The 23,500-nt window shown below is 46.6% G+C and overlaps 1 long non-coding RNA gene across 1 annotated transcript in view; it reads right to left on the bottom strand.

Moving 5' to 3' along the window:
- LOC311596528 overlaps positions 1-19,604 on the bottom strand; it is a 98,954-nt gene extending 79,350 nt beyond the window's left edge. Inside the window, exon 1 of the long non-coding RNA XR_014778872.1 lies at positions 19,411-19,604. This is a non-coding gene — a long non-coding RNA (uncharacterized lncRNA). The remainder of the gene's footprint in view (positions 1-19,410) is intronic.
- Positions 19,605-23,500: the final 3,896 nt, after the last annotated feature.

Below are 23,500 nucleotides of genomic sequence, written 5' to 3'. Positions count from 1 at the left end.
TGACAGACGTTTCACCGCTAAACTGCCTGGCACTAGGCTGCCATTTTCTGAAATTTGCTTTTCAAGATCCAACGAATAAAATCTTTTGTTGAAACTGGAGTGTGTGTGTGTGTGTGTGTGTGTGTGTGTGTGTGTGTGTGTGCGTGTGTGTGTGTGTGTGTGTGTGTGTGTGTATTCTCAACACAAGAATCTCTAATGGCCAAGAAGCCCTTAAAGAAATGTTCAACATCCTTAGTCACCAAAGAAATGCAAATCAAAATGACTCTGAGACTCTATCTTACACCTATCAGAAAGGCTAAGATCGAAAACTCAAGTGACAGCACATGCTGGCAAGGATGTGGGGAAAGGGGACCACTCTTCCATTGCTGGTGGGAGTACAAACTTGTACAACCACTTTGGAAATGAATCTGGGGCTTTCTCCAAAAATTAGGAATAGATCTACCTCAAGGCCCAGCTATTCCACCCCTGGGTATATACCCAAAAGATGTTCCACTGTACAACAACGACATTTGCTCAACTATGTTCACAGCAGCTTTATTTGTAATAACCAGAATCTGTAAACAACCTAGATGTCCTCAACTGAAGAATGGATAAAGAAACTGTGGTACATTTACACAATGGAATACTACTCAGCTATTAAAAACAAGGGAATCATGGAAATTTTTTTTAAGATTTATTTATTGTTTATGTGTGCTTTATCTGCAGAAGAGGGCATCAGATCACATTATAGACAGTTGTGAGCCACCATGTGGTTGCTGGGAAATGAACTCAGGACCTCTGGAAGAGCAGGCGATGCCCTTAACCACTGAGTCATTTCTCCAGCCTGGGAGTCATGAAATTTGCAGGCAAATGGATGGAACTAGAAAAGATCTTCCTGAGTGAGGTAACCCAGACACAGAGAGACACCCATGGTATATATTCACTTATAAGTGGGTATTATCCATAAAGTACAAGATAACCATGCTACAACCCGCAAACCTAAAGAAGCTAAGTAACAAGGAGGCCCTAATGGGGGATGCTTGAATCTCACTCAGAAGGGGAAATAAAATAGACATTGAAAGTGGATGGAGGGAAGGGACTGGGTGGAAGAGGAGGTGGGGAGGGAAATTCGAGTAGGGATCAGATGCAGTGAAAGCAGGTGGGGGAAAGGGCTGGAAGAGAGAATGGTATTGGGGTGGGGGCATCTCTGGGACTGACTAACCAGAGACCTCAGGTGGGGGAAGCCCCTGGGAGTCTGTGGGGTAACCCTAGCTGATACTCCTAGCAGCTGAAGATATGGAGTCTAAAGTGGCCAATCCCTTCAGCCAGGAAGGACTCCCAGGGAAGGAAAGGGACACCACCTTCCCACAGTCTTTGACCCAAAATTTGCTTTGCCTACAAAAAGTGCAGCAATAAAGATGGAGCAGAGATTGAGGGAATGGCCCAGCAGTGACTGGCCCGACTTGAGACCCAGCCCATGGGTGAGAGCCAAGCCTTGACACTATTAACGATACTCTGCTATGCTTGCAGACAGGAGCCTATCATAACTGTCTTCTGAGAGGCTTCATCCAGCAGCAGATGGAGACAGATGCAGATACCCACAGGCAAACAATAGGTTGAGCTTGGGGAATCTTATGGAAAAGTTGCAGGAAAGGATTGAGGGAACTAGAGGGGTCAAGGACACCACAAGAAGGACCTACAAAGTCAACTAACCTGGGGCCATGGGGACTCAAAGAGCCTGAACCCCCAACCAAAGAGCATACATGGACTGGACATAGGCTCCCTACACATATGTAGCAGATGTGCAGCGTGGTCATCATGTGGGTCCCCTAACAATTGCAATGGGGGCTGCCTGTGACCCTGTTGCCTGCCTTTGGATCCCTTTCCGCTAGCTGGGCTGCCTTGGCTGTCCTCAGTGGGAGAGGATGTGCTTAGTGCTGGTGCAACTTGATGTGCCAGGGTGTGTTGGTATCCAAGTGGGTGGGTGGGGGGGTCCTCAGAGGAGGGGAGGTAGAAATGGAGGGCGGGGTAGGAGAGGGGAACTGGAACGAGAAGAGGAAGGGAAGCTGAGGCCTGATGTGAAAGAAAGAGAGAGAGAGAGAAAGAAATGGAAAATATAAACTTCAAATAAATTTACTGATTTGTTGTCAACAGGGTTCCCCTAATATAATTGCCTGTGTGTGCCTGTGTGTATATGCAGCTTAAATGGGTGTGTGCACATTTGCATGTATGCAAGTGTGGAGGCCAAAGGTGAACATCAGATGTTTTCCTCAATGCTCTTCACCTTAACCTTTAAGACAGGGCCATTGGCTCATCAAGGCTGGCTGACCACGACGTCCAGGGATCTTCCAGTCTCTTCACAACACCCCGACACTGATTATAGGCGATGGCTGCTGTACCTGCTTCTTAACATTGGTGCTGCAGATCCAAACTCAGATCCTCATGCTTATGTGACAGGCATTTGCTGGCTGTGCTAGCTGGGGCTACGTCCACTTGACACAGGCTAGAATCATTTTAGAATAGGGAACCTCAGTTGAGAGGCCGCCGCCAGCAAAGTGACCCATGGGAAAGCCTGTGGCGCATTTTCTTGATTGATAATATATGCAGAAAGGTCCTGCTCACTGTGGGCAGGGTCACTCCCTGGGCTGCTGGCCCTGGGGTTCTAAGAAAGCAGGTTTAGCAAGGCATGAGGAGCAAGGCAGTAAGTAGCACTCCTGCGGTTTCTGTTTCAGTTCCTGCCTCCCTGCCTCCCTGCCTCCCTGCCTCCCTGCCTCCCTGCCTCCCTGCATCCCTGCCTCCCTGCTCTGGATGATGGAGTGTTACCTGGCAGTGTAAAATGAAATAAGCTATTTCCTCCCCAAGTTGATTTTGGTCAATATGTTTTAAAAGAGCAATAGAGACACTGACTGAACCACCTCCCCAGCCCCACTAATATTTACCTTTAAAAACAGATTTTCCATCAAATTTCTTCTATTAAATACTAGTGCATATATATCAGAGATTCTCAGATTAAGTCTCATCTGACTCTCTGGTTAGGAGTCACCAGAAGCAACATGAGAAAAAGACTATATAAGTGGCTTTTATTTGTGCCCTCATCATCCACGGACTACCTGCTCGTTAGAATGGTGTGTACCATCTACTATTGCAAAAATAAAAGGCATTTATTCGCCATTCACAGAATTCTCCTAACCACCCATTGTGATTTCATCTTAAGCATCAATCTCTCTCCTTGGATTTTTATCAATGAACTAGAACGTCCGGCTATTTTCCTCTAAATTATCCTTTGCCAAGGTTAGCTACTGGTTTTCATTAGTTAAATTCAGAGGGGAAATGTGACTGAGCCTGTAGAGGTGACTGAGGATAAGGTTATGGACCCAAGGACTAAAGGGATTGCGTAAGAAGCCACTGCTGGGTGACATATGCACATATTGGAGTAAGGCTTGCTGACAGTGAGGAGGCAGCATGGAGCCGTTGGCAGGAAACAGGCAGCCCAAATCAAATCATCCATGTGATAGGTCTAACATATGGCAACAGTAAGGTCTCCAGACGCAAATGCAAGATTAGCTAGTCCGCTCATAAAAAGAAAGAGCCTCTCCATTCTTGATGTTCCCAATTAAATGTTCAGTCCTGGTTGCTGTCAATCCTGGCAGAGTAAATGTCATCGTAAAATAGACTTCATTGAAGACAGCTTTTCAAGCCTGGTGGCACAGGCCTTCAATCCCAGCACTCTGGAGACAGAGGCAGGCAAAACTCAGTGAGTATTTAGCGCCTTCTTCTATAGGAACACGAGATCACAAAGCCGCATGCTCACTTCATTTCATATCATCACATAGAGCACCAAGGGTTAACCCATGGAGAATCCCAGACACAAGAATGAGGCCGTCATAAACAGAAAGTTAAGTCCAGTAGTCATGGGCTCCATGTCTGATGATGTGACAAGCCATGGACCAGAGAAAGTTGAGAGAGAACAATATCTGTACAGACAGGGACAGACTTTATTTCCCCGCATCACTTTTCTCTATGTGATGCAATATGACAATTTGTGTAGCATTTACGTTGTATTAGGTATTATAAGTGACATAGACACATTTAAGGAGTATGTGCAGAGTTTGTAGGAGATCTGGAAGATGGGCCTCAAGACACACCTGTGAGGGATTAATTCAGGCGTGAAGATCGACCCGTGGTGGCACCATTCCTTGGCTAGCTCAAATTCTGGAATGCTTGAGCACAACAGTCATTAATCTCTGCTTCATGAATATAATTGCAATGCGAGCAGCTGTCAAAGCTCCTCCTATTAATATTTCCACACCATGATGGACTGTCCTGGTCTTGTGATCCAAAATAAGCCCTTTATCCCTCAGTTTGCTTTGGATGGGCTATTCTACCATGGCACCTGGAAATGTAAGTACCCAGAGAGAAGAGTCATGTGGCTTTTACTGTTGTATATTGCTGTAGTTGTCTCTTAATTGAACCCTGTCATGAATATTCATATGAAAGCATTGGTATGTGTACCCTGTCTGTGTCTGATAATATCTAAGGCTTCCAACATCCAGTAGAGGGCTTGGGACCATCCCTGCATTCTACTCCCCTCCTCTGACCTTACACCACCACCACCACCCACCACCCACCACAGTGATGACCTTAGAGGTGGGCCCATGAACCAATCGCAACCCAAGGAGATAGATGATGCTTTGGACCTCCTGACAGAGAAAGATACGCTCAACTCCAATGGACACCACCTGGGAATCTGTAAGCCTGTAGCAGTGGCAGACATCTTAGAAATCCATGAAGCCTGAAATGATGGCCATAGCGAACGACCTGGAGCCAAGACTCAGCACAAAATCATTGTGAGAATCTCTACTGACAAAAAGGCATCAGGACCTCAGACAGACTGACTTAGAAGCACATAAAGTCACATGGACCACAGCCTCACACAGACCTCTTTATCCTATCGTGGAGGGGATGGGGGAGGGTCTCTTCACTCCTCTTGCATGGCGCTGATGAAGCAAGAGAGAGAATTGCATGACCGTGAAGGTCACTCACTGTAAGGAACTTGCCGGTGGGGACCCATATGGACTGATGCGTACAGAAGACAAGGTATGTGTCTTAGGCATCAGTGTGTGAACTGTCTACTGCTTCACTCTCATGGTGTATGGGAGCAGCCAAAAGGTCATCCTTGACCCGGGCTCAGGTTGTCTGTCTGAGGCTGGCCAATGGCACAAGTGGCCCCCTTCTTTCCCTCCACACTAGGAATTTTCTCGAATCTAGGAGAATCCATAGTCCCTCCCTCAACATCTTTCCATATAGTAGGTCCATTCCCCAAATATTCTATTTTCTAAGGACTTAGGATTTTGGAACACAACTCTAGAGACTCTTTCTCCTTTGCCACTTCCTTTCCCTGAGGTGATGAGCTCAGAGCTGCCCATCTGCTCTGGTGAGGAAAAGAAAGAGGTGCCAAAAGAAGCAAAAATAAACCAATCTCAATGACATTATTCTGCCATATTGTCCTGATGGATCAAATATTTACATCACCGCAGGAAAGGGTGTTTACTTCACATCCGGGTGTTACTTCTCACCCTTACCAAGCGTGCCCTTCCAAACAAACGCACCTCCCAGCCTGAGACACTGAGTCCAAATCCCAAAAGGGTGAGAACGCTTTGTGCAAAAAAGCCCCTGGCCACAGGACTGATATGTTATGCAGGTCCCACGAGGATGAGCTGGACAAGAATAGACCATGTGTAAGTTCTTGGACTTAGGTGCTCTTTTACTGAGGTAGACTTCAAAACCCTCCCATCTCCCATCACCATCTCTCTGACTTAGCCATCAGAGTCACTGAACAGAAAAGAAAGCTTAAAGGACTTGCTTTAACCAACGGGAGAGAAGCTGCCCTGGGTTAAGAGCAGGCAGTAGATGTGAGCTTCATCTCCACTCTGAATCCCCACACTTACGTCTTCATCCTGAAATGTTACACCACTCCCAGGCCAGGGAGACATGCAGGAAGAGGAGCAGGTAGTGCCAAGCTCAAAGTCTTATGTTTTTATTTCCCTTTTTTGGTACTATAAGTAGAAACTGGGACCACATATCTACTTTCTCTCTCTGTCTCTCTCTCTCTCTCTCTCTCTCTCTCTCTCTCTCTCTCTCTCTCCACAACCCCCAAGTCTCGAAGCCTGGATTCTTTTAAGATTTTATTTTATCTGTAAGGCTTTATAGAGGATGCATGGATCTCCCCTTGGAAGGAGAAATAGAATCGATTTTGCGGGTGTATGGGGAGCAGGTGGAGGTGGGAACAGGTGGGATGGAGGTTGGAACAGGTGGAATGGAGGTGGGAACAGGTGGAATGGAGGTGGGAACAGGTGGGATGGAGGTGGGTACAGGTGGGATGGAGGTGGGAACAGGTGGGATGGAGGTGGGAACAGGTGGGATGGAGGTGGGTACAGGTGGGATGGAGGTGGGAACAGGTGGGATGGAGGTGGGAACAGGTGGAATGGAGGTGGGAACAGGTGGGATGGAGGTGGGAACAGGTGGAATGGAGGTGGGAACAGGTGGGATGGAGGTGGGAACAGGTGGGATGGAGGTGGGTACAGGTGGGATGGAGGTGGGAACAGGTGGAATGGAGGTGGGAACAGGTGGAATGGAGATGGGAACAGGTGGGATGTAGGTGGGAACAGGTGGGATGGAGGTGGGTACAGGTGGGATGGAGGTGGGAACAGGTGGGATGGAGGTGGGAACAGGTGGGATGGAGGTGGGTACAGGTGGAATGGAGGTGGGAACAGGTGGGATGGAGGTGGGAACAGGTGGAATGGAGGTGGGAACAGGTGGGATGGAGGTGGAAACAGGTGGAATGGAGGTGGGAACAGGTGGAATGGAGGTGGGAACAGGTGGAATGGAGGTGGGAACAGGTGGAATGGAGGTGGGAACAGGTAGGATGGAGATGGGTACAGGTGGGATGGAGGTGGAGAGAGAGAGTACTGGGTGAGATGACAGGAACTGGGGGGCATTTGAGGGGCAACATGGACACACTATAATGAAAACTCCCTGGAAACTATGAGGGTGACCCCAGCTAAGACTCCTAGTGATGGAGGATATGGCGCCTGAAACGGTCATCTTCTATAACCAGGCAACACTTCCAGTGCAGAGATTGGGACACCAGCCCAGCCAGAAACCTTCAACCTACAATTTATCCTGCCTGCAAGGTGTGCTGGGGTAAAGGTGGCTCAGAATTTGTGGGAGTGGCCAACCAATGACTTGAGGCCACTCCTCGGGAGGGAGCCCATCCCTGACATGGCCGAGAACCAGGGCCTGGATAATCCAGAGACTTAGGACAGAGCCAAATACGACAGGAAAAACAAAAACAAAAACATCAGTCGATGAAACGATTCTTAGCAGTATCCTGCTATACTCATAAACCAGATCCCAGCCCAACCGTCACAGAGGCTTCATCCAGCAACTGATGGGGGTAGATGAGAGACCCACAGCCAAACATTAGACACAGGAATATGGCCCACAGAAGCGACTAAGCAAGGTTCATAGAGGCCTCATAAGAGACTGAAACAACCACCAGGGAGCCTGTATGGGTCTGACCTCGGGCCTCTGCATACATGTTATGGTTCTGTGGCTGATGTTCTTATGGGAGTCCTAACTACCAGTAGGGTGTCCTTGACTATTGTGGCTGCTCTTGCTGCTGTTTTGCTTACAGTGATATGAGGGGTTGTGCCTAGTCTTATGGCAATGTTGCGCTGTGTTTGCTTGCTATCCCTGAGAGGGCTGCTCTTTCCTGAAGGGAAACAAAGAAGGACTAAATCTATGGGAGAGGGGAGGTGGGGGAGGACAGACTGGGAGGCGTGGAGGGAGGGGAAACTGTGGTCACCATGTAATATATGAGAGAATAGGGTTTTTTTATTGTTTATGTTCAATTGCCTGTATCTCTCTCTCTCTCTCTCTCTCTCTCTCTCTCTCTCTCTCTCTCTGTGTGTGTGTGTGTGTGTGTGTGTGTGTGTGTGTGTGTGTGTGTGTGTGTGTGTACCTATGGGTGCAGGCACCCTCAAAAGCCAAAAATGGTCATCAGATCCCTGGGAGATGGAATCACAGATGGCTGTGAGCTGCCTGACAACACAGGTCCTGATAACCAAGCAGAGGTCTTCCACAGCAGCAGCAGCACATCTTGTACCACTGACATCTCTCCAGCCCAGCACCCAGATGCCCAAAGGTGCACGACTCCATTCTCTGGTCCCCTGTTTCCTAAGACTGTTTTTCCTCCCCTTCCTGGCATTCCTCCAGTGTTAATGGTTGAGTGTTTCTCTCTAGGTGGCAATGTCATTGAAATGTTGCTTATTTCCCTATGAGCAAAGGAAAAGGGAAATGTTCCTATGCTTTTCTGGCATCTTAGATCCATCACTTTCAGGGGCACAGCAGTGACTCCTTGTGGCCGACAAGGAGTTCCATCTCCTTCTCCTAAGATTGTTATCTGACTGACCCAGAGCATCTCCTTGATCTGCTGGAACACTAAGGAGCCATTTAGGAAGGTACCAGGAGCTCTCTGTCTGGAGGCGGCTGCCATATAAACAGTCCACGTCTGTCTACTTTAAAAGAGCGGCTGTGGTAAGTGCCCAGCTGTGCTGGGGGGGGGGGGGGGGCAGGGGGGAGGGCCTGAGCAGTTTCTGGAATCACCTTTCCCTGTCCAGGTTGAAAAGGCTGGGAGGATGCATTGGAAGAATGTCCCCTATGGGGGACTGGCAGGGCCGACCAGCAGTTAAGAGCACTGGCTGTTCTCATAGAAGACCCACGTTTGGTTGTCAGCACCCACATGGCAGCTCACATCCAATTCTGGGGGATCCAGCACCCTCTTCTGACCTGTCCATGTGTGGCACACTTACATGCAGAGAAAACACTCACACACAGAAAATAAAAATGACTGCATCTTTTTTTTTTTTGTAAGACTATCTTATGTGCCTCCCCACTTAACTCCTTTCAAATCTGTCTGGGACTTCTGTCGAGGTCCCACTTGACGTGTCTTTCTTCTATCCATTCTTCTCGGGATACCCAAAAACTGCCAAGCGTTTTTTGCTCTCTAACTTGGTCTCACTAGACTTCATTGGGTCCCTGATGTCACTGATGGGTTTCAAGTATCTGCCTTGTCTGTGCAATGACCATGAATACTGTCCCATTACCAGGCACTTATTCTAGAAAGAGTCAGTGGCCTGCAGTTGATAGATGTGCGGCACCGTGAGCAATCAGGACAACTGCGGACACCTAGTGGCAGTAATGCTGGTAAGGTCTAAATGACAGCGGCTCTTAGGCACAGTCTAAGCAAAAAAAAAAAAAAAAAAAAAAAAAAGATGAGCGACACATGCTATAATTCCTTCAAATATTTGAGAAGCCAGCACGGAAGGATTTCAAGTTTGAGGTCCTGTTTCAAAACATAAAACATTCTCCCCAAATCTCAGATAATCAACATCCTGGAAGACACGCATCCTAGATGAACGCAATAACTAATAAGGAAAATAAGGAAAAAATATTGCAAACAAAAGACCTCATCCATCAGAAATGATTTAGCTTCCTCCCTTCTTTTCTCCGCTGCCCGCTCTAGTCCTCTGCAGTGACTCTCTCTACGCAACTGTAGAGAGAAGACTGAGGGTGCGGGCAGCCTGCTCTGGGACTCCCGCCTCCTCACGCTCATGCCTTTTGGACGAGTGGCTCGCATGTCCCAAATGACAGGTCGTAGGATTCCCCTCCCATGACTGGCTTACAGGAAAGCTGTGATTTCTATCGCTGCATCTTCCTTCACACTCGCTCATGAGGGAGCCAGCTGCTACACGGCGAGCTGCTTTCTGGAGAGACCTACATGGCAGTAGACTGTTGCACAGCCAGAGAGGCCTTGAGAGCTACTGATAACCATGTCCAGGAACTTACAGCAGATCCTCTACAGGAAAGGGCCAGAATCTTCACTCTTCCCACCGGCACCTTGAATGCAGCTTTGTGAGGGACCATGAGGCCCCCAGCTAAACTACACCCATATTCCAGACCTATGGCATCTACACAGTGACGCTTCTTGCAAATTCTTAGGTTTGGGCGGCATGCTATTATATAGCAATAGAAGGTAATAGACTAGAAACAAAAGGGGACAATTAAGCCAATACTGTAAGAAAATAGGGGCATAAGAATTGGAACAATTTAGGCCACAAAATAGTGTATCAGATTATAATATTACAACCACTCTGGAAGCTGAGGCAGGAGGATTGGGCATTCAAAGCAATCCATGGCTATGTAGAAACTTTGAGGCTAAGCTGTATGAAACCCTGTCTCAGAAAACAAACAGCAACAGCAATAAAACCAACAGTAAAGGCAATTAACCTCTATGTTATTCATCTCCAAAAACTCTTATTTAATCTAATTGTGAGGAAAAATGAGAGACAAGCCCACAGTGGTAAATATCTACAAAATACCTGGCCCTGCTACGACAATTGGTACCATTAAAAAAGAAAAGACTTCGAAACGCTCAGCAACTAGTGGATTCTACGGAGACAAAGCAACTGAGGGAATTGTGGTCTATTGAGCAGAAAAGGGAGTCTGTAAAAAAAGTAGCCTTCCCCCTTCTTCCCACGGCCCTGCCTGTACATCCACAGCATGCGCTGCGCTGTACACTGCCATGTGCTCGCTGTTCGAGCTCATTGAGAAGCTGGCTCCAGAAGCGTGGATGCCGCACAACACACACACACACACACACACACACACACACACACACACATATATATATATATATTTAAATTTAAGTCAGGTATGCTCCAAAACCAGTCCTGGCTGCCTAATGATGTAAAATGAAAAACAGCAAATGGCTTAGTGTTTAGAGCATTGTCTTTGAGAAGAGCAAGAAAGTGAACTGTTTTTTAGCACAAGTTTCTTTGGCTTATCCCATAATATAAAATGCTCGCAATGGATACCAGAAACCGGAAATCCAGTCATAGGAAACTCACCCGTGGAGAGGCTGCACAGATGGGAATGCCAGCTGACTTTCTCAGCAACCCCGGTTGATGCTGGCTGGATGCTGTCAGCCCTGGTTTGATGAAGGCAACCTTTGTTTGCTCTCTCAGGTGGGCTACTCCAGCAGTCTCTGTGCATGCTGTGAACCTGACTGGATGACGTCTATCTGATGTTCCTGTCTGCTATTTGCTAGCTATCCTTTTGCTTTTCTTTGCTGTCTACTTAGTAAATGCACTCATTTGAAATAAAAAGCACAGATGCCATTAATTATTCCCCCAACTTTACAGAAACAAACTCCTCATGAATATCTTTTATTACATTTAAGGTCTCTGGGATAAGGGGCTGGAGGGATGGCTGCTCTTCCAGAGGATCCAGGTTCAATTTCAAGAATCCTCATTGCAGCTCATAAGCATTTGTAATGTCAAAAACCTAAACAACAACAAAAACAACAAAATCAAGATCTCAGGGATAATCTATCTACTCTCAATCTGAGATTATTAACCTATTTGTAATTATAACGACATTTGCAGCTCATGGGAGATCATTGGAGCAGCTGTCTGCACCACTACAGATACTAATATGAGGAGGAAGGAAAGTGAGCAAATATGGGAATTTGCTATAATGTAATTGGAATTTTTCTGTCAATCTAAAATTATCCCAAAATAATTTTTAATATAGGAAGAACATTAAACAACGTTGTCTGAGGATGTAGTTTCACTGGCAGAGTATTCATCTAGCATGCAAAGGCTCCTTGTGTTGTTTTAATTGAAAATCCCTGATCCTTCTATTTTTACCAATACTCAGAAGTCAGATGTTGTGGTGAAAAACCTGCTAGCTCAGAGAGGCAGAGAAAGCACCCAGTTGATCTTCCTACTCAGCTCACATCCCTATGTAAAAGGCTCAAAAGCCTCACTAGCTCAGCTGACAGCCCAGGAAGAGAAGGCCAAAAAAATTCAAGGCCAAAACCTTGCTAGCTCAAAGCCCAAAAGTCCAAAGGCCAATGAGCTGAGGAGCTCCAAGAGCCAAGCTGAAATCCCAAGCCCAAAGAAGCGCCAAAGACCCCTTCTCCTTCTACCCACTGTCTTAAATACCCCTCAACTCAAAGTCCCTCCTACTCTTTAATCCCTGTCAGCTGGTTTCTCGCTCTGCCTCTTGACCTAGGGTTAAACTTTCTTAAATCCTGTGTACAGATAGCTCTTGGATTAAAGGTGTGTATAAGGCTGTCTGAACCACACCTTAATCACCTGTCTACAATACACAGAAAGTTCTTGGATTAAAGGTGAGTTAGGGCTCAACCACAAGAAACAGGACTTTACAGTTCAGTCTCAGGGATCACAATGGGATCAAATACCCTGCAACATCCTTGTTTTGATTACAAGCGTCTTAAGAAGCACAAATAGTGATTCACACCAATAAGCCCAACATTTGGGATGTGGAAGCAGAAGAATCAGGAACTCATGGTCAGCTTCATCTATGTAGTGAGTTCAAAGCCAGCCAAGGTTACAGGCGATTGTGTCTCAAAAATAAAAAAATCCAAAGACTCAAATGGAAAGAGAAGCGGCCAGGCCCAGATGCCCCTTTGTAGGTAACAAACATGATAGCACTTATTATCTATAAGTGTGTAAAGCGGGGCTGGAGAGATGGCTCAGTGGTTAAGAGCACTGGCTGCTCTTCCAAAGGTCCTGAGTTCAGTTCCCAGCAACCACATGGTGGCTCACAACCATCTACAGTGAGATCCGGTGCATGTAGTTGTACATGTAGATAGGGCACTCATCTATAGAAAATAAATAAACCTTTAAAAAATATTTTTTTAAAAAAATATGAAGAATAAAACGCATGCTAGTAGCACAACTTAGAAAACATTTGGATCACATATTGTTTTTGTAAGCGTGTGTAAGCCACTGCTAAGGCTAGGACAACTGTTCCCCCAAAGGCCTGTGCGTGAAGGCTTAGTGCCCAGTCCATGGTGCCATTAAGAGATGAAAACGTACTAAGTGGTAAAAGTTTTAGGAGCTGGGGACTCTTCTCTCCTGAGAGGCTGTGTCCTTCTCCTCCTCCTCTCTGCTACAAGCACTAGGGCATGAAAAGTTGTTACACAAGGCACCATTAAAGTATGCTGCCCGCACCGCAAGCTCCCATCTATGGGTTGAAACCTTGCTAACCAGAAGCCGGGATTAGCCTTTTCTCTCCATAAGATGCCTGTCTTGTGTATGTGGTACAGTGACAGCAAGATCACACAACCACCAAAACCATAAAAGCCTTCTGTTCAGCCAGGACTGAAAGTGCCTTAGTGTTTCCTTGATTTCCTTTCCCTTTTTTTAATTGCAGCTTTACAAAGGGTTGGTTAATCAGTGCAGAAAAAAAAATAAATTAGGAAGCTTATCTGCTGATCCTACAACTCTGTATCTTTGAATACTTGTCACATCACAGTAAAATTCCAAAACTGCACCATTTTCTCTAATTTATTTATGCTTTGAACGAATGTAAGTTGAGTGGTTCCAGAGGCAGCACATCCTCCGTGTTTATCAACAGGGGCATTTGGAATCTCAAGCTCATGGTTTAAAAGCCTAATAATCTTAGTACATGGTACTGCCCTGACTAAACTTTTTTTTTTTTTGCCACCTTTCAAAAGTCCATTTCCATCTAACTGATACTGATCTGGTTTCTCTTAATCTCCTTAGGTTCTTTTCTTTAATGCTATTATACCACAGCTATGGTCTCAAAAGGTCTATATTGATAGATGACTTCAGGGTTTTACTCTTGTGGCTGGAATCTTCTCCCTGTGTAGCCCAGGAGGATCTGTATTTAGATGACAATCAGACACAAAGTCCTGTAGACCGGTCTAGGATGTCAGGGACCGCAGCCCTAGACCCTAAGTCTCTAAGGACACCCAGAACTTCTCTGACCCAGGTTGCTGTGTGACCAGGACAAAGATGTAGATGACAGGAAAACAGAGGGAACTGGTTCTGGGTGCAGGGTTCTCGGAACCTGTGAGCATACACCACCTCCTCGTGTGTCGCGCTGTATTTCCCTTTATTCCCGGCATTCTGAGTGTTTTGTAGTGATTACTTCCTTGAGCTGAAGCTGCCTGTGTGACCACTGCCAGCAACAAGCAACCTGAAGACTGTTCTAAAGGGATAAAAACAGCACACTGTCGGGTGACGTACAAGAAAGTGATTTCGAGGGAGTTATTTTGACTGAGGCACAGTGTGGGACATTCGCGTCTCGTGATGCAAAGCCAGTCTCTCTGTGTCCTGTCTCTGTGCCCTATATTCTGCTCGTTTTAAGTTCCCTGGAGAAGCCTGGCTCTGGCCAATGCACAGAGCCACATACACACAGCTATGAAATTTCCCAGCTTGAACAATAGCCGCTGGCCACCGCCCCTCTCCCTAAAACCCGCAGGATGGAAGCTGCCCCACGGCTCTTTCTTCTGTTCGCTGGCAGCTTTCCACTACTCCGCAAATCTCCTCATACCACCTTCCAGCTTCTGGAGCGTTCGAGTCACCGTGTCCCCACTCCCTGTAACTAAGAACTTGCTGAGAACTGAAAGCTATTTACCTATTTTTCTAAACTAACACCTGGTATTTCGCATCGCAGCTGTGATACAAGATGAGGGCAGGAAACACGTTTTTGTCGTAGATACAACTGTGAGGGGAAATACTTGTGACATGGCCAAGAAAACCCTTCCTTACAACAAAGGGATCTCCACAATGACTTTGTAGTCATTCAAGACTGATCTGAAAACCGGGCTTTAGAAATTAATTGCTGTGGCACGTAGAACACACATGTCAACCAGCAGAACTAGAAACAAACAAACAAAAAAAAATGGCGGAAGAGAATGGGGTTTTCATTGAAAAGATCCAAGGTCAAGTCCTGTCCCGCTGCTTCCTAAGCGTCTGAGCGTGACTCAACCGCTTTGCTTCTGAAGTGCGTGTACACACACACCTTTTATAATAGATGAGCCATGCCTCCTAATTCATCCCCTTCAGCTTTTCCGTTCTTCCCATTAAGAATAGGGGTCACTATTCAGTCAGACGTGGTGGCGCTCGCCTTTAATCCTTTAAACTCCTTTAATCCTTTAATCGCCTTTAAACTCAGGAGGCAAAGGCAGGCGGATCTCTGAGATCAATCGAAGCCAGCCTGGTCCACAGAGAAGCCCTGTCTAGAAACGAGAAGAGGAAGAGGAAAAGGAAGAGGAAGGGGGAAGAGAATGGTCTGTAATTCCAGCACGCAAGAGTCTAGACCGCAAGCGGCAGCTCCGTGGTCAGGCAACCCCGGCACGAGCACGAGGATCCGAGTTCACATCCTCAGAACTTGTGTAAGGCAGGCACGGCAGCACACGGCTGACATCCCAGCCCTTCTGCACTAGGACCCTGGGGAGGATGCTTAATTCTCACTCAGAAGGGCAAGTGGAATAGACGCCGGAAGATGTTGAAGAGAGCGAACAGGACGGGCGCCTACTGTATCAGCCAACTTTGGGGTGGGGCACAGGGGGTCTTATGGAAGAGTTGGGGGAATAGAAGGACCCAGAGGGGACAGGAGCCCCACAAGGAGACCAATGGAGTGGACAAATCCAGCCCCCGGAGGTGGGGGGAGGGGTGCTGCAGAGACTGAGTCACCAACCAAGGACCAGGCACGGAAAGGACCTAGACGCCCTGCTCAGATGTAGTCGATAGGCAGCACGGTCTCCCTGTGGGTCCCATCATATGGGGAGTAGGGGCTGCCTCTGACATGGACTCTGATGCAACTGGAGGTACAGATACTTGTGAGTCTCCAAGTGGGTGCCGGGAATTGAACTCCAGTCCTCTGGAAGAGCAGTCAGTGTAATCACTGAGCCATCTCTCCAGCCCGAGAAAGCGGCCCTTTACAACAGGGCTTTCTCTGATATTCCCACCTGAAGGTTATATCAGACAAGCTACAGATGACAGAAACAGGATTCAAATAAACAGAACAGACACGGAGTAAAAGAAGTGACGATACACAGCTCCGGACAGCAGACGGTACCACGGCTTCTGCTCCCCTCTGTCGCTCAGTGCTGGGCTCGTTCTAACACAGCCAGGTTTTCTCCACAGGTGGCTGTCGCCACCTTCCTATAACGAATAGATACAGCTGTGCCCTCGGAACAGAGTTTCGACTACTTCTCCCTCCTTAAAATTACACCGTCCCACAGAGAGACGGTTATGTTACTTGATATCCCATCCTATTACCGACACTTAAACCGGCTCACTGGGCTTGGGGTCTTCTGGAGACTGAGATTATAGAGGACTTAGTTCCTGTGGATGACTTGACAACTACGCTTTCTAAATGAGCTCTCCCACCCCGCCCCACCCCGGTGGGTCATAAGACGGCAGAAAATGAAGAGATGGTTTAGGTCTAAATTGGAGAAACCTAACCAGGAAGTCTTGAGTTCCGGGCACTGAAGCCGCGCTTGCGGCAGGCTTTGCTGCTGCTTTTCTGTAACTTCTGGGCAGTGCTAAACTGAAAATCCTCCGTTCGGCACTGTTGAAAAGACTGGCTACGAAACTAATAAAGTGGGCTGGAGAAATGGCTCCGTGGTCAAGAGAGGTCGCTGTTCTTGCAAAGGTCCAGAATTTGGTACTTAGAACCGACCTCGGGCAGCTCACGGCCACCTGGAACTCCAGCTTTTGGTCTCTGAGGGCACATGCACAGGCAGAGAGAGCAGGCGCGTGCGCGGGCGCGCGCGCGCGCGCGCGCACACACACACACACACACACACACAAGCATAAGTAAAACAATAGTAGATCTTTAATGAATGTACATTTGGGAGGTGACTGGTATTGGATAACCAGGTAGTGTGTTCCAATTGGACAACCAATGGAGAACATGGAAGGAGTAAAGAGAAGGAGAAACAATGCAATTATATTATAATCTCAAAACTTTTAAGATATTTTTAAAAGAAAAAATAATGAGACAACTAATGAAACTAATGAACTAAATAAAAAAACTAATTAAAAACCTAGTTTTTTAACAAAAAATAATCTAGATAAAAACAAAAACAAAAACAAAAAAACCTCTCAACTTCATATAGGAAAATAAAAAAAAAGAAAAACAAGACTAGCTAAGAGAATACTGTATAATAAAAGATCTTCTGGAGATATCTCCATCCATGATCTCAAACTGTGCTGTACAGCAATAGTAATAAAAAATGAATGGTACATCCAAAAAAATCTTTTTTAAAAGTAAGCAAGTAATGCCATCGATATGATAGTTTGGAAATTAGGAATTCCAGCAAAGAACCAGAGGAAGACGGTTACTGCCCCACCCGTACTGTATCATTTTAAACAGCTCAGCTAGTTCAAGAACTCACTCTCGAGCTCACCAGACACTGACAGGAACCTGATTGATAATTACACTTTTTTTAGGCAGAAATTGTGTCCTGATGATTCTTAAGATTCAAAAACAAACTATTTCTTGTCATGGATGAAGGGAGAATGAATAATTCATGAAGTCCGAGAGGCCCAGGGAACTCTTCAGCATTTAATTATATTTAATGGACCATTTCTTCTACTTTCCAGAACCTAGTTGGCCTGTGAGTTTTCATCTAGAAAATATAGACGCCACATGTAGACTGAGTCAACAGAATCCACGTGGGGAAGCCTTAAAGTAAACGTGCTCGGAATGCCATATCTTATACGCGTCTCTATAGAAAATCCAGCAGAGACAAAAAGTACTGGAGAGACACATGAAAACACAGGCAGTATGCCACCAGGAAGAAAAATACAGAAGCCCACTTTCCTGGAAAAGCCTAGTTATGGATAAATATTGGTAAATATGCAGTCACATACACCCATCAAATCTTGGTTGTGAGGACAGGAGACAGAGGAGGCGACAGGACGTGAAGGAAGCAGGCCTTCTCTTGGGGAAGAAACTGAGGACTCAAGTGGGTGGGCCGGTTTCCTGTCTAGACGCCACCCGAGGCTCCTTGTATTCCCAATAATAGCTATAAGGAGGCTGTGCACACACTGAGCTCATCCACACCGGATGCAAACAGAAGGCCTCTCCGTCCTTCCCTCCCTTGCAGCCTGCTTCCAGCACTCCTTCCTGGCCCTCGGGTGCAAACACGGCTCCCTCCACTTCCTTAGGTTGTAAACATAACTTTCTCCTGCGTTTTTAGGTCCTTTTTGTCCAATCTATTAGAGATACCTTTAAACCTCAGCATGGAGTGTGAGGTTAGTTTCTTCTCCCATCCTGTTGTTGTTGTCGTTGTTGTTGTTAGACAGTTGTGAGCCTCCACGTGCATACTAGGGCTCAAATCTAAGTTTGATTTGGAAAAGCGGCCAGTGCTGTTAACCGCTGAGCCATCTCTCCAACCCTCTCTCCCACTCTTGCTCCACCGCGTCCCAGGGTCACAGCGCACAAACAGCAGACAGGACGCAGCCTCTTGAATTCCCTCCATCAGGAATTCTGATACCAACAGCAGCAGCGGGGAGCAATGGGCTCACATGGGAAAGGCTAGCTACGCATCTGCTTAGGATGACCTACCCAGTATTATCTCCTTCAGGATGCGGTGGTATTTGAAGTGGCTGTGTCGGACTGACATTTGGGTCTTTGACCACATTTCTGAGGTAATAGGAATAGAGGTTATATTTCAGATCCTAGCATTGCCAGGCACAGTGGCTCACAGCTGTAAATCCCCGGCTTTTGGGAGGCGGAGCCTGGCATACAGAGCAAGACCCTATGCTGTTGGTTGCCCAGCATTTCTAGACAGTAAGAATGCCCCTGCTGCTGAAGATGCCACACACCTTGGTTGCAAGACATAGTGAAACCAAGCTGCAGGCCGCCCCCTCCCCCACCCCCCACCCCCCACCCCCGCCACCTGCCCCCACCCCTGCCCTACACAGTGCTAGAAGCTTCTATGCAGGCTGGTGGGGGAGAAACATCATCACCAACAGTCTTATTTAGCTGTGAACCCTGTGCGCAAACTGAAGGAGCAGGCAAGATATATCCACTGATACAACCGTGGCAAGTAAGCTACTGAGGCAACCAACTGCTTTGTTGTCGGATTTGAGGCCCATCCCATGAGAAGGAATCTGTGTGTGGCCGGGAGGCCATAGGCCCTAGTGGGGGGGAGGCCATTGCTGTTGTTTTGCTGAGTACATATGTGTGCCTGTTAAACTGCCTTCCGAGCAGTTACGTTTATGTCCGTGGATCAGTGCCACTGTCACAGCTGCTTTCTGCTGTGGGCAGTGGTCCAGGGATGACTGAGTTAGAGTGTTGAGAATAAAGGATTGCAGAATACGGAGGCATAACGGGGCATCTGTATCCCCCCACCCGACTTAGCTGATGACAACAACGTAGAACAATGGAACAGTTTGCCGCAGCACTACCCACACAGTCCTGGTACCAATTCCTGCTTTTGCCAGGGTTACTACTGTTGTAATGAAACCCCACGACCAAAAGCAACTTGGGAAGGAAAAGCTCTACGTGGCTTACCACTTCCACTCACTGTTCATCACTGAAGAAGTCAAAGGAAGAACGCAAACAGGCCATGAACCTGGAGGCAAGAGTTGATGCAGAGGCCATGGAGGGGTGCAGCTACTGGCTTGCTCCTCATGGCCTGTTCAGACTGCTTCCTTATGGAAGCCGGGACCACCAGCCCATGGATGTCACTGCCATCATAGACTGGGCCCACTTCCATCCATCAGAATTAAGAAAACATCCGACAGCCTGATTTTATAGAGGCATCTTTCCTGTTGAAGTGCCCTCCTCTTAGATGACTCTAGCTTGTGTCAAGTTGACATAACACTAGCCCACTGATACAACAATGGTAAGTGTATGCAGGTAACCAACTGCTTTGCCATTGGGTTTGGGGCCCACCTTCTAAGAGGGATTCACATCTGGTGGCATAAACCAAGTCACCATCCTGTGGCTGAGAGGTCATAATCCTTAGCGAGGAAGCTGCTGCAGTTATTTTTGCTGAATATGTATGATAAGGGCAACAGAGTCCATGTCACAGACAGCCTCCTGCTGCCCTTACTAGGGGACCCACGTGAGACCAAGTTGCCCATCGGCCACATCTGCATAGGAGGCCTAAGTCCAGTCCATGCATGGTTCTTTGTTGGTGCTTCAGTCCCCACCACCCACCCCCGTGCGTGGTTGGTCTTCCTGTGGAATTCCTGTTTCCTCCCACCCTGCTAGCCTTCCCCCAACTCTTCCATGAGACTCCCTGCATTCCGACCAATGTTTGACTTGAGTCTCAGCATCTGTTTCAATCTGTTGCTTGGGTGGAGCCTCTAAGAGGACAGCTATGCTAGGCTCCTATCTGCAAGCATAGCAGAGTATCATTAACAATGTCAGAGTTGACTCTCTCTCTCTCTCTCATGGGGTGAGTATCAGGTAAGGCCGGGCGTTAGTTGGACATTCTCTCGATCTCTGCTCTATCTTTATCCTTGCATACCTTGTTGGCAGGATACATTTGGGGTTGAAGTTCTTGTGGATGGATTGATGTTCCCCTCCCTCCACTAGGAGTCTTGTCTTGTTGGAGGGTGTCCTCTTCAGTCTCCAAGACCCTCGATACTAGAAGTCTCAGCTAGAGTCACCCCCATATCCTCCCAGGAGCTTACCCTGTTGTAGGTCGCCAGGTTGTCTCGGCAATGCGCCTGCCCTCCCTCAGTTTCTCCTCTCTCTGCAAGGCCTCTGTCCTCCTGTCATCACTCTCTCCGCATCTCATCCCCACCCTCATTTCCCTCCTGACTCCCTCTCCTACCCTGTTTGCTCTCTTCATCCACTTCTGCTATTCTATTCTGCTGACCCTTCTGAGTGAGACGCAAGCATCCTCCCTTGGATCCTCCTCGTCACTTAGCTTGTTTGAGGCTGTGCACTGTAGTATGTTTGTCCTGTACTGTACGGCTGAAATCCACTTATAAGTGAGTACATACCATGAGTGTCTTTCTGTCTCTGGGTTACCCCACTCAGGATGATATTATCTGGTTTCATGCATTTGCCTGCAAATTTCAAGATTTCATTGTTTTTAATAGCTGAGTAGGATTCCATGGTGTAAATGTGCCACCGTTTCTTTATCCATTCTTTGGTTGAGAAACATCTAGGTTGTTTCCAGTTTCTGGCTACTGTGAATAAAGCTGCCTGTGAGCAAGTGTTCTTGTTGTATGGTGGAGCATCTTTTGGCTACATACCCAGGAGTGGTATGCTGGGGTCTGGTGGGGGTGCAAACTTGCACAACCATTTGGAAATCAACCTGGCACCTACTCAGAAAATAGCTGAAAAGGTGGTTTTTTGTTTTTTGGGTTTTTTTTGGTTTTTTTGGTTTTTTGTGTGTTTTTTTTGTTTGTTTGTTTTTTGTTTTTTTTGTTTTGTTTTGTTTTGTTTTGGTAAAACTGGGGACATCTCTAGAATCCTTCCTTTCAGTAAAAACTTACTGCACAGTCAGTCAGGTGACAATACACACAGTTACTGTCACTTCATCTGGGAATGCACAGTGAGACTTTGACAAGAAGACCCATACTCAAATTCAGACCTCTAAGTCCCAGGCCCTTCCCAGCTCTGTAGGTGGACACCGTGCTGAAGAAAGACGTTTGTGGAGTGAGTGGTGAACCCATTCCGGGCCTCACGGAGAATTTCCAGCCATTTACTTGATAGTGCATTACAAACCACAATGATTGTCCTAGACCAGACTTACAGGAGAAAAGATCAAACTCTGCAAACTTCTCCCATGGGTCAGCTCTACTCTTGGGCCCCATGATTCCAGACAGCATTTGTACCCCAGGCTTCAAGTCACCCAGGCTGTGATCTGAGAGACTTTGAATCTAACTGTGACTGAACTGAAGGGGTAAGCAAAGCTAAAGGCTTTGTGCTTGGCGCTTTTGATGCGCATCCTACCTCACTGGTGACTCCTCCTCATGCGTCTTCCCCCTTGTGCTCCAAGCCCCAGAGCACCTTGCTGGTGACAGAGGGACAGACCTCTCTAAAATCACCCTTGGAAACAAGGACAGAAAACAAATGCCACAGTCACTGAAAATTCTTTAAAGCTTTGTGTGTGCATGTATGCGCATGTGCAATTACTTGCTGGAGGCCAGCAGAGGGCACCCGACCCCCCAGGGGGCGCTAATAGCAGGTGGTTGTGAGGCTCCCAACATGGGAGCTGGGATGTGAATTCTGGTCCTCCGGTCTGAAGAGAACGGTGTGCTCTTTATCACCCAGCCATCTCTCCAGCCCTTTAGTCACAAGTGTGGAAGCCATGTGTTTCTATGTGGCTAGCATTTGTTCTCAGGTGTGGGACTTAGCTCAGCAATGACACGTATCTGGCCAAAAAGGGAGGGAAAAAAAACTAAAACTACCACAGAACACACATTAACCACAGCTGAGACATCTTGGTAATGCAGCTCTCATTTCTTTGTGCTTGCTGGCAGGCTGCCTCTCATCCAGTGCCTCAGCTTCATGTTCCTGCCTAGTTTAGAACACACACACACACACACACACACACACACACACACACACACACATACACACACTTAATTAAATAATTAATTTAAAATTTAAATGAATAAGGAAAAAATAAAACAAATCTTTTCCATCAGAATTTGTAAAAACATCAACACCTTGCCAATTTAAAGCTAGTATAAAAACCAAAGTTTTTAAAAAATTAAATCAATGTTGAAAAGGGGGGAGGGGCATTCTGCTCAAACACAGATAGTGCTTTACTAACTGTTCCAATAGAAGTGTTATTGTGTGAAGGGTGCGCTATAAATGAGTGTTTTGTAGTTGTCTTGTACTGCCACCTGGTGGTCTTTTTATATACTTACATTAGGCCTGATGAAACGTCCTGAATTGGCTTTCATTGAGCAACAGTTCCTCGCAGTGTCTCTCTGCCTTAAGTCAGTCTCCCCTGAAAGAGAAAATGATGCGAAAGGGATTTTTATGTCATCTTTCTTAATCACATAAAGATCCGCAACTCTTACTGAACCATATCACTTATCTATTATTTAGCATAATAAAGAACCAATAATTCATAATGAAAAAGTTGTAAAAAAGAAAAAATCCAAGGCCACCTATACCCCAAACTTAGAAACATAAAATAAAACATCAAGGCTTGTCCAAGCATAGATTTACCTGGATTTTAATGAAAATCAACATGTCAAGACCAGAAAGACAGAACTGGGAGTTACATTGGCTGTGGGCTCAGCTGCATTGGAAAAGTGTTTGCCTAGCACAGCAAAGCCTTGACTTTGCTCTGCAGCACCAGGAGTGGAGGCTGCATCTAGTCTCAGCGCTTGGGAGATGGAGGCAGGAGGACCAGCCCTGTAGTACCATCCTTGACTACATAGTAAGCTGGAGGCCCTGTCCCAAAAAATAAGTCAATAAGAAATAGTATTGCTGTAAATGAATGTAAATTTTCACAAGGTTCCTTGGTATATTTTAAAATTCACATTTCTCATTTGTAAAAGGCCTTATTTTGTCTTGGGCTTCCCCAATTTCTCATAGGAATAAACATGAATGAATATTTTATTAAGGATAATAGTAATAATTACAATTACTAAAAGTATTTCGTCAATAATACATTCTACCT

This window comes from Acomys minous (assembly GCF_964271855.1).
Source record: "Acomys minous genome assembly, chromosome: 4".
Classification (NCBI taxonomy): Eukaryota; Metazoa; Chordata; class Mammalia; order Rodentia; family Muridae; genus Acomys; species Acomys minous.
Note: the sequence above shows the minus strand (reverse complement) of the source record. Positions and strands in the feature narration are given on the sequence as shown.